The following is an 11,508-nucleotide window of genomic DNA, read 5'->3' on the forward strand; positions in this document are numbered from 1 at the left end:
ACAATCAAATTATAGAACAAGAGCCCTAAGGTGCTCAACTGTGACCAGAAGTAACTCAACTATTCTGAGAGGGTGTAGTTTAGAATAATAAATGAACTTGATGAAAAATATGTAATTTGTAGACAAATAATTATTTATAAACTTGACTTTGCTTATCATTACAGCAAATGTTTTGACAAACTTTAAACAAGATGTGTTTGTGAAACACAATGTCCCCCTATATGACGTTTGACCTTGTAGGATGACCTTGACCCTTCACCACTCAAAATGTGCAGCTCCATGAGATACACATGCATTTCAAATATAAAATTGCTAGCTTCAATATTGCAGAAGTGACATTACATGATCAATTTTGACCCATATATTTGACCTTGAAGGATGACCTTGACCTTTCACCACTAAATATGTGCAGCTCAATGAGATACACATGCATGCCAAATATCAAGTTGCTATCTTCAATATAGAAAAAGTATTCATAAAATAAGCGATTTGGGCCACATATATTCGACCTCTGACCTTGAAGGATGACCTTGACCTTTCACCACTCAAACTGTGCAGATCCATGAGATACACATGCATGCCAAATATCAAGTTGCTATCTTCAATATTGCAAAAGTATAATAAAATGAGCGATTTTGGACACATATATTTGACATCTGACCTTGAAGGATGAACTTAACCTTTCACCACTCAAATTGTGCAGCTCAATGAGATACACATGCATGCCAAATATCAAGTTGCTATCTTGAATATTGAAATACTGCAAAAGTGTACATTAAATGAGCGATTTTGACCCATATATTTGTCCTTTGACCTTGAAGGATGACCTTGAACTTTCACCACTCAAAATGTGCAGCTCCATGAGATACATATGCATGCAAAATATCAAGTTCCTATCTTCAATATTGCAAAAGTTATTGCAAATGTTAAAGTTGGCGCAAACCAACCAACCAACAGACCAACCAACAGACAGGGCAAAAACAATATGTCCCCCACTACTATAGTGGGGGACATAAAAAAGGAACACAATTTTAAATGCAACTTCCAGTGTTTACAAGCTTTTTTTAATTTGACATTTTGACCCACTTTTTGACGTTATGTGATCCAGTTTCAAAGTCAGCTGAGATTACATTGGGCCAAATGCTCTGATCATCTTTCATGAAAAATGCACATAAAAAGGGCCAATTGTGTGTTAACAAGGTTCTACTCTAGCCCATTAAGAAAAACTGTCATGTCCACTGGCAGCCATGTTAGTCTACAAACCGGAACCAGTTACAAACTCGACAACTGAGCTATCATTAGAATAAATATTCTGACCAAAATTTATGGAGATATGGCTAAAAATGTCACTTCTAGAGAATTTACAAGGTTTCATTATAGCCATATAAAGACAATTGCCTCGTGCTCTAGTGGATATGTTTTTTGAATAGACATAAAAATTTCGAAACTGGACTGAGCCATCATTTGAACAAATATTCGACCAAAATGCATGAAGATTGGAAAAAAAACAGTGACTTCACTAGTGTTCAAAAGGTTTCACTATAGCTATATAAGGAAAACTGCCCAGCCCTGTTACATACGGTCATTTATGAAGTTCCACAACTGTTGTCGTACGTTAAACAGTTTTCTAGATAGTAATTTCCCACTATTTTTTCCATCAGTGCAGCTTATGATCAACAATTAACTAGTCACTTCCACTTTAAACCTGTCCACTGTAAACACAAGGTTTACTGTTTTGACCTTTTTATACTTTTTATTTCTTATTGCTTTTGAAATATCATCTTATATATAATGTTATAATGTTCGCATGTATCTCCAATTATATTCTACAACACCGGTTCAATACATTGAGCTGTACACTATAAATGTAGGGACTAAAATATGATGATAACATTTCTCATCTCTTCTTCTTCTTGTCAATCACTCAAATGGAAACACTGGCCCCTGTGGTACACATTCTTTTTGATCAGCATGTTTTGTCTGCCAAACTGAAAAAAAATAATAATCACAAATAAACATTTTAAAGAGAAGTGTAATGCCCCAACACTAATCTTAAGTTTCAAAACAATTGTAATGTCCAAACAAAATTAAACTAAAATACCAAAGTGTGCAAATTCAAATGCTTTTTACGTTGAACTAATAGAGAGAGTTATACAGACAACAAGACATTTGCACATGGTGAATACTTGTGTTATTTGGATAAGGCATTACCGTAATATAGTCTGAGCAGTAGTAGGACGCAATGCATGCCTCTCCAACCGCTCAACTATTGTGACTGCTAGATGATGATTTCAGCTGAGGAGCTAAACAAAAATGAGCAAGGGCCATAGTTCTGCAAAATTTGGGCTCATACATAATGTATTCCTTTAAGATGCCAATGTCTCCAATGTTGACTAGAAATGGCGCAGCAGAGACCGACGCATATCCCCACGCCGCATGTTTGACCCAGGGGCGCCCCAGGGTTGGTAATGGGGCCATGCAAAGTTGACCGTATTGTCATAAGAGAAGTTCAGTATCAATTAGAAGTGAATCGGTGTAGAAATGAAGAAATTATAGTAAAAGGCAATTTTGGGTGGGCGTGGCCTATGTGGGAGGGGCACCCCAGGGTTGGTAATGGGGCCATACATAGTTGAGATTGACCGTATTGTCATAAGAGAGGTTCAGTATTAATTTGAAGTAAATGGGTGAAGAACTTTTAAAGTTATCGAAGGATCCAGAAAAGTGTCAGACTGACAGACACAGAGCGCAAACCGTAAGTCCCTCTCCTTTTTCAAGGGTAGGAAACTAACAAGTTTTGATAATAATGTAAAAATAATGGTCAAAACAAGAAACTGATTGAAATACAAAGTTAGGTCGCCCAAAGGGTGTTCTCATTATGTTATATGCACAAACAGGGATTTAAGATATTAAAGGGATCAGGACCATGGATAATTAATAAACCCTCATGTCAATTTCATGTGAATTGCCAGCATTTAATTCTTACGTTCACCTACCATTACTAACATCAAGAGTGTCTTGGTTTGGGTCAAGCTTTCGTATATTGTTTGGAGGCATAGTGTAATAGCTGTGATATTTTAGGAATAAAATGAACCTAAACACAAAACTGAAGCAAATCTGCACCTTTCTAGGTATATTTTGACCTTTGACCTTGAAGGATGACCTTGACCTTTCACCACTCAAAATGTGCAGCTCCATGAGATACACATGCATGCCAAATATGAAGTTGCTTTCTTCAATATTGCAAAAGTTATGGCAAAATATTAAAGTTGGAGCAAACAAACCAACAGACAGACCAACAGACAGGGCGAAAACAATATGTCCCCCACTATAGTTCATTCCAACGCTCACGGACACTGGAACCCCGGGGAGAGTAGGAAAGCTCCACTATATATATTTCATATATAATAGTCGAGCTAAAAACCCTATTTTACTATGATTCAATGGCCATAACTCAGGGGTGTCTGGGTCTATTTGGCCCATTATCTAACTTGACCTACATGTTATTGCCTTACACATTTTCATGAAGTTTGGTGAAGATCTGATGACAATTGCTAGACTTATTGAACGGAAAATAATCCGGACGGACTGACAGACGGACTTACTAACTTACAGACGGACGGATGGACTAACAAACTAAAGGACGGAGCGATTTTAATATGCCCTCAAAATCGCTGGTTTGGGGGCATAAAAACGACATTGTATAAAATGTATTGTATTTCTTAAACTGTATGAACTGTTATATCATACATGCCATACGTCCCGGATTTTCCGGGACAGTCCCGGAAATGAAAAACTTGTCCCGCTGTCCCGGAAATCTGTCAAATGTCCCTGAATTTACAAAATCCATATATACATGTACCTTATCTTAGGCTTAACTGCACCTCTAATCTGTGTATATATGCAGCGTCTCCATGACAATGCCTACCCGAATAGGCAGACTACGCTACGTGTCAAAATCGATCAATTAACAGGGGTCCTGTTATCATATTGATTGTCTCACGTTCGCTGTCAAACCGAAAAGGCGGCATTGTTTTGGTTGTTAATTGACTTATATCTACATCGAAACAAGAGTGTTACTAATGTGTGACTGTCGAGATTTTAAGTTGACGATCTACCGGTACTGTTTTGTTGTATTTGTTTTATGTGATTGGTTGTATGTATTGTGAATTGATTTGAGTTGACAATCTAACGGTACTGTATTGTTGTATTTTTTATTATATAAATGTTATAAATGAATAAAGGCGTATCAACAACTACGCGTTACACACCGGTCTTAATAACAATAACGCAGTGACGTCACCATCTATGTTAAGAACGCTTACACTGAAAACACATGGCCTGTATCTAGTAAAGGAACTAGTAATGTTTAATTTGACGTTAATAGATCAAGTATATTTCGGATAGGCTTTCGAACTTTTGCAATTAACGATGCGAAACAAAACAAAACGTACCAAAAATGCATATGTCTATAAATATCGCTACATTTTATACATGTCCCGGAAAATCGGCAAAAGTCCCGGACAATTTAACACAATGTCCCGGAATTGGTCTGAAAATTATGGCATGTATGGTTATATGTAATTTCCATTTTACATTATCATTACATCTTCTCACGCTAGATTGGAAGTCTCTGAACTGTTATATACAGACAGATCAATCCCTAGTTTATCTTTCAGGGATCAGAAGATGTCTTCAAATCATTATGAACTGTTCCATCATTTAAAATACTGTATGAAATAAATGACAAAGTTATGGCCCAGACAAACTTCAGGTTTAAAACACAATAAGTGACCCCATGACCTAGTTTCTGACCGGGCATGATCCATATTCAAACTTGACCTATACATCATCTAGATACAATTTGTGACCAAGTTTGGGTGAAGATCTGATGAAATTTCGGGACAGACTGACGGACCGACAAAGTGGTTCCTATATAGCCCCCATTACCAAAAAGATAGTATTACCAGCAGTAGGTTTCAATGGAAATTTCTTACCAGACAAGAGGTTTGATGCAAATTGTTGTGAGGGGAAACTGGAAAATATCTCAAACAAAAATAAAGTCTTATATAATTCAGGGGTCATAACAGGACCAGATTGCCAATCCTGAAAACAAGCCAGGGGTCTGGCTCTGCAGGCCACCAGCGGGGTCAAGGGGCAGCGCCTTTGTCAGGGGGATAAAGGGGGGCTAAGTCCCCCGGACAAAAATTGATTTAAATCATTTTCAGACCCGTCTAGATTGCATTTCCAAGCAGTTTTAAATTCATTTTATTATAGCAAAAGAAAGATTTGTTTCCAAGAATTTAAATTACTTATATTTTTCAGTATATTATTATACTACATTAACCAAATATTTTGAAAAAAAATCAATACAGGAAAAATTGAAATAAAAAAATAATCATTAAAAAGTACAACCTTAGCCCATAATATAAACAGCACTAAATAATATCACATAAATATATATAATATAAACGATTTCCACCTAAAAACTGATGCTGTTACAAGAAAACGTAATCATAAATTATTCGTCAAGTGGCTAAATTTATCACCCCCCAAACACCTGTTCACGCAAAGTAAGATTCACGGTTGTTTTCCTTTGTTCCAATGTCACAGTTTATCAAATTAATCGTTTATGTAAAGAAACAATAAAAATATAAAAAGTAATTACGTTTATAAGCTTCTAAACATAGGTTATTTACCTAAAAACTTGGGATTTTTTCGTTGTTACTCCATGTTTATAAACGCATTGTTGATTGGAATTCACAGGATAAATACTAATGTGTCTTGTTCTGATAAAACTGGGCATAATACATGTGCCTAAAGTGTCTTCCCAGATTAGCCTGTGCAGTCCGCACAGGCTAATCAGGACGACACTTTCCGCCTAAACTTGGTTTTCGGTAAGGAGACTACACAGGCTAATCTGGTACAACACTTTAGGCACATGAATTAAGCCCAGTTTTCTCAGAACACGACACTAATAAATTTTATGATATCAGCGCAGGAGTTATCTTCTGTAGAACCGAAATAAACCAAGAATCACTCCTTACCCCCCCCCAACAAAACTCGAAGTTTTATTGATCTCAAAAGTGACCCTGGTGCCTTGAAATCCGGATTTCCGGATCAATCCGGAATATTACAACCCCTGATAATTTGAATCGCTATATTGTTAAGTCAAATTTTAATATTTGATAATCATAATACTGCTAGCTGTCTGATTACAGAGGAGTCTTCACAACATAATGCGTTAACAGTTTTCCTGCAATAAGCAAACAGAACAAAATCAACAACACGAGTATTTATAATATATTCAGAGACAAAGATGATCCATCCATGTCTTTGGAAATAAACAAAGGGCATTTATTTTGGCCTCATTTTAGCCATGTTGATAAATATAATGGGTAATACTGCTTGGTGTGTAACAAGTGAAACACCATCAAAACCAGTGCTCCAGCCTGGCATGAATGGAAGGGCGCAGCACCCTGCCATTCAAAGATTCCAACCTGTCAACCTTGGACACCCTTCATGCCCTTTGATGAAAATGCCGAGTTGGGAATAGGGAGTTACAGTTGTAAGATCGTACGCGAATATCATTTGCCATTTAAAAGGAATCATGATGTTCAAACTTAACCTTTGACCTAGAAGTTGGCAAAGGGTTTGTTTTTAGTTGGTCGCATTTTAGAATTTACAGAGCATATTTTGCAAATCAGTGTGTGCTTAGAAGCCTTAGCTACGGAAAGAACCGCAACTCAATTTGCTAAGAACGATCACCACTGCCTGTCTGCAACAGATGACAAATGATTCTGCTCTAGCAGTGAGTGTATATACCAGCTTGTAAGACGACATTGGCCAGACTAGTGTTTACCATTAAAGTCTGTACGTATTTGTACCATTTTTGACCTCATCCAAGATATCATTGGGTCAAATCTTCGGACAAAGTTTCATGATGATCAGACAATAAATGTGGCCTCTAGAGTGTTAACAAGGTTTTACTATAAAGCCATAAAAGAACAAATGCAGAGCCCACTGGCAGCCATGTTTTTCAACCAATCAGCATCATGTTTGAACTCGTCCAAGATATTATTGGGATGAATCTTCTGACCATTTTTCATGAACATCGGAAATAAAAGTGGCCTCTAAAGTGTTAACAAGACTTAACTATAGCCATATAATGAAAAAAATGCCCCGCCCCCTGGAAGTCGTGTTTTCCAAGCAAATGTACCCATTTTCAAACTCTTTCAAGATATTATTGAGACCAATCTTCTGCCCAAATTTCATGAAGCTTGACAATAAATGTGGCCTCTAAAGTGTTAACAAGGTTTTACTAAAGCCCTATAAGGAAAAATGCCCCGCCCCCTGGTGGCCATGTTTTTATAGCAACCATACCCATTTTCGAACTCATTCAAGACATCATTGGGACAAATCTTCTGACCAAGTTTCATAAAGATCAGACAATAAATGTGGCCTCTAGAATGTTAACAAGGTTTTACTATAGCCATAGAAGGAAAAATGCTCTGCCCCCTGGCAGCCATGTTTTTCAACCAATCAGCATCATTTTTAAACTTGTCCAAGATATTATTGGGATGAATCTTCTGACCATGTTTCATGAAGATCCGACAATAAATGTGTCCTCTAGGGTGTTAACAAGATTTTACTATAGCCATTTATAGCCATATTAGGAAAAATGCCCCGCCCCTTGGCAGCCATGTTTTTCAAGCAAACATAACCATTTTCAAACTCATCCAAGATATCATTGAGACCAATCTTCTGACCAAATTTCACGAAGATTGGACAATGCGGCCTCTAGAGTGTTCACACGGTTTTACTAAAGCCATATATAACCATATATGGACCATATATAAATAACCATATAAGGAAAAATGCCCCGCCCCCTGGTGGCCATGTTTTTAAAGCAACCAAAACCATTTTCAAACTCATCCAAGATATCATTGGAAAAATGTTCTGACCAAGTTTCATGAAAATCTGACAATAAATGTGGCCTCTAGAGTGATAACAAGGTTTACTATAGCCATATAAGGAAAATGCCCCACCTCATAAATGCCATGTTTTTCAACCAACCGGCGTCATTTTAAAACTTGTCAAAGATATTATTGGGTTGAATCTTAAGTAATATGCATATAATAATGGAAAAAGGGCCATTATTCTTACAAAATGCTTGATACAGTTGTCTGCTCTTCTTTATAGATTGGGGTCATGTTGGTAAATAAGTTTGCAAAATATGAAAGCAATATGTCAAGGGACGTTGAAAATATTTTAGGTGGTACGCCAACTTTAACATAGATTTATCAATAATATGAATATTCAAAATGGTAAAGGGGCCATAATTATTACAAAATGCTTGATAGAGTTGTCTGCTCTTGTTTATAGGTTGGGGTCATGTTGGTAAAGAAAAATGCAAAATATGAAAGCAATATGTCAAGGGACATTGAAAATATTTGGGGTAGTAAACAAACTTAAACATTTGCTGCATTTTCTAAGTGGAAAAGGGGCCATAATTATTACAAAATGCTTGATAAAGTTGTCTGCTCTTGTTTATAGGTTGGGGTCATGTTTGTTAAGAAGTATGCAAAATATGAAAGAAATATGCCAAGGGACATTGAAAATATTTGGGGTAGTACGCAAACTTTTAACATTTGCATGCTCACACTAACGCCAATGCTAAGGCTAACACAAACGCCGGGTGAGTAGAATTGCTCCACTATATAGATTTCATATATAATAGTCGAGCTAAAAAGGGTCTTTCTGTAAATCTTTAAGAGAACAAATTAAAAACAGGCCTTTTTATTATTAAATATGCTTGTTTCCATATATAATTTAAGGCCCTAAAATCATTCAGGATATAACTTTGAACATTTTTTACAGAAATAAAATGATCTAAAAGTTGTCTGCAATGCAAAGTAATTTTTACACACTAGATATTTAAAAAAAAAATTGTTAACTTGTCCATGCTATTCGGGCCAGCTGTGCTCTAACTGCCTATGGAAAATCTTGATTATATATATATATTGTATATATATACCTGTTGTGACCCTTGAGATCCTTATGAAATGTTCATAATTCACTAATAACTGTATGTAAAAAAATAGTATTACCAGATAATCGGGTTCAAAAGTTATTTCTTTCAAGACAGGATGGTTGGTGGGAAATGTCTTCCGACGAAACTGAAAAACATCTAAAACAAAAAGAAAGTGACTTCTTGTATAATTTGAAGCACTATTCATTTTAATACAATTGTGTTTTGACAGCCATAGTTCTGCTGAGCCTAAAAATTAAAAGTAGGTCAACAAAACACAAAATGAAATCCAATGCATCACCAAATCTTCAACATATCCAATTAATAAAATTAATTTTTATATATAGACGGTTTTGATACATGGCACAACATCAGGGGTGTCAAATGTCCCAAATTTGAATTCCTTATGATAAAGTCTGGAGTCTGAGGCTGTCATTTTATATAAATGTTATGAAGAACATCGATAACAAGGGCTGTTTGTAAAACATGCATGCCCCCCATATGGGCTGTCCGTTGTAGTGGCAGCCATTATGTGAATACGTTTTTTGTCACTGTGACCTTGACCTTTGACCTAGTGACCTGAAAATCAAAAGGGGTCATCTGCGAGTCATGATCAATGTACCTATGAAGTGTCATGATCCTAGGCAAAAGCATTCTTGAGTTATCATCCGGATTTTTTTTTACTGTTTCACCGTGACCTTGACCTTTGACCTAGTGACCTGAAAATCAATATGGGTCATCTGCATGTCATGATAAATGTACCCATGAAGTTTCATGATCCTAGGCGTAAGCGTTCTTGAGTTATCATCGGAAGCCATTTAACTATTTCGGGTCACCGTGCATTTGGCTTTGACATAGTTACCTCAAAATTAATACGGGTCATGATCAATCTACCCATAAAGTTTCATGATCCTAGGCATATGTGTTCTTGAGTTATCATCCGGAAACCATTTTACTATTTCGGGTCACCGTGACCTTAACATTTGACCTACTGACCTCAAAATCAATAGGGGGTCATCTGCGAGTCATGATTTATCCACCTATGAAGTTTCATGATCCTAGGCGTATGCGTTTTTGAGTTATCAACCGAAAACTATTTCGGGTCACCGTGACCTTGACCTAGTGACCTCAAAATCAATAGGGGTCATCTGCAAGTCATGATCAATCTACCTATGAAGTTTCATGATCCTTGGCATATGCGTTCTTGAGTTATCATCCAGAAACCATTTTACTATTTCGGGTCACCATGACCTAGAGCTTTGACCTAGTGACCTCTAAATGAATAGGGATCATCTGCGAGTCATGATCTATCTTCCTATGAAGTTTCATGATCCTAGGCCTAAGCGTTCTTCAGTTATCATCCGGAAACCACCTGGTGGACGGACCGACAGACCGACCAACCGACATGTGCAAAGCAATATACCCCCTCTTCTTCGAAGGGGGGCATAATAAATGTTAATCCACTAACCATACAGTAAAACTACTGTCCAAAAATATATCCAGATATGTCTTTTGCAAATGAAATAATATATGCACTTAGTTTGACAGCAGAAAATGGAAATTTAATGATGGGGGACATATGCTACATTTTGTAGTATGTAAGATTTCTGGAAAGTAGCAAAGAGGTTAGGTCAGTTACCTTTTATGTCCGTGTCAGCGGATAACCAATCAGACAATAGTAAAACAAGGGACAAAATTGTCACAAAACCAGGTTTTCAATGTAGAAAAAAGTCTGATAGAGGGAGACAACTCAAACTGAACTGATTGTTTATAATTAACCCCCTTTGTTTCAAAATAAATATATTTTTAGTTGTGGCGACCTTGACCTTGGAGATATTGACGTAATTCTAAAGTGCGATACAACGTCCCACGATGGTGCACAAATATGCCAAATCATTTTTAAGTCTCACAATGTATGACATAGTTTTGGCCTGGACAAGCTCTTTTATGGCCATTTTTGACCTTTGAACTCAAAGTATGACCTTGACCTTGGATATATTGACGGTATTCTTTTGAGCGACACACCGTCTAATGATGGTGAACAAATGTGCCAAATGATTTTAAATTCTCACCAAGAACCACAACGTTATGGCCCGGACAAGCTTGTTCCGTCCGCCCGCCAGCCGGCATTTGCCAATCTAATAACCCGTTTTTTTCTTTGGAAAACCTTGTTAAAAAGACCAGGAAAAATCCATACTAAGCGCACATGCCCGGCATGCCAATGAAGCAATTACAATATTTGTTCACACCCCCTTAAAACAAATCATCGGATTTACACTGATCTAAAATTCAATCCTGAATGGCTCAAATCGGGATTTCCAAATAATCCGGACAATTAACACCCTTGCAACATGCATGGGTTGCTACATATAACAAATTCAGAATTTGTGTACCATCCCACTCACATAAATAGCAATTGCAAGATGATGTCCATAACAAACCTGTTTGTTATCATTCTGACCTTTTTGTACTTCTATAGT

At 36.8% G+C, this 11,508-nt stretch overlaps 1 long non-coding RNA gene across 1 annotated transcript; it reads right to left on the reverse strand.

The window, feature by feature from the left end:
- Positions 1–1,220: 1,220 nt before the first annotated feature.
- LOC127851517 (uncharacterized) lies at positions 1,221–9,397 on the reverse strand. The gene is made up of 3 exons (XR_008035807.1): positions 9,108–9,397; positions 4,995–5,043; positions 1,221–1,988 (listed from the first exon to the last, which is right to left on the reverse strand). It is a non-coding gene; the product is annotated as an uncharacterized LOC127851517 (long non-coding RNA).
- Positions 9,398–11,508: the final 2,111 nt, after the last annotated feature.

The sequence above is a fragment of the Dreissena polymorpha genome, chromosome 11 (assembly GCF_020536995.1).
Source record: "Dreissena polymorpha isolate Duluth1 chromosome 11, UMN_Dpol_1.0, whole genome shotgun sequence".
Taxonomy (NCBI): Eukaryota; Metazoa; Mollusca; class Bivalvia; order Myida; family Dreissenidae; genus Dreissena; species Dreissena polymorpha.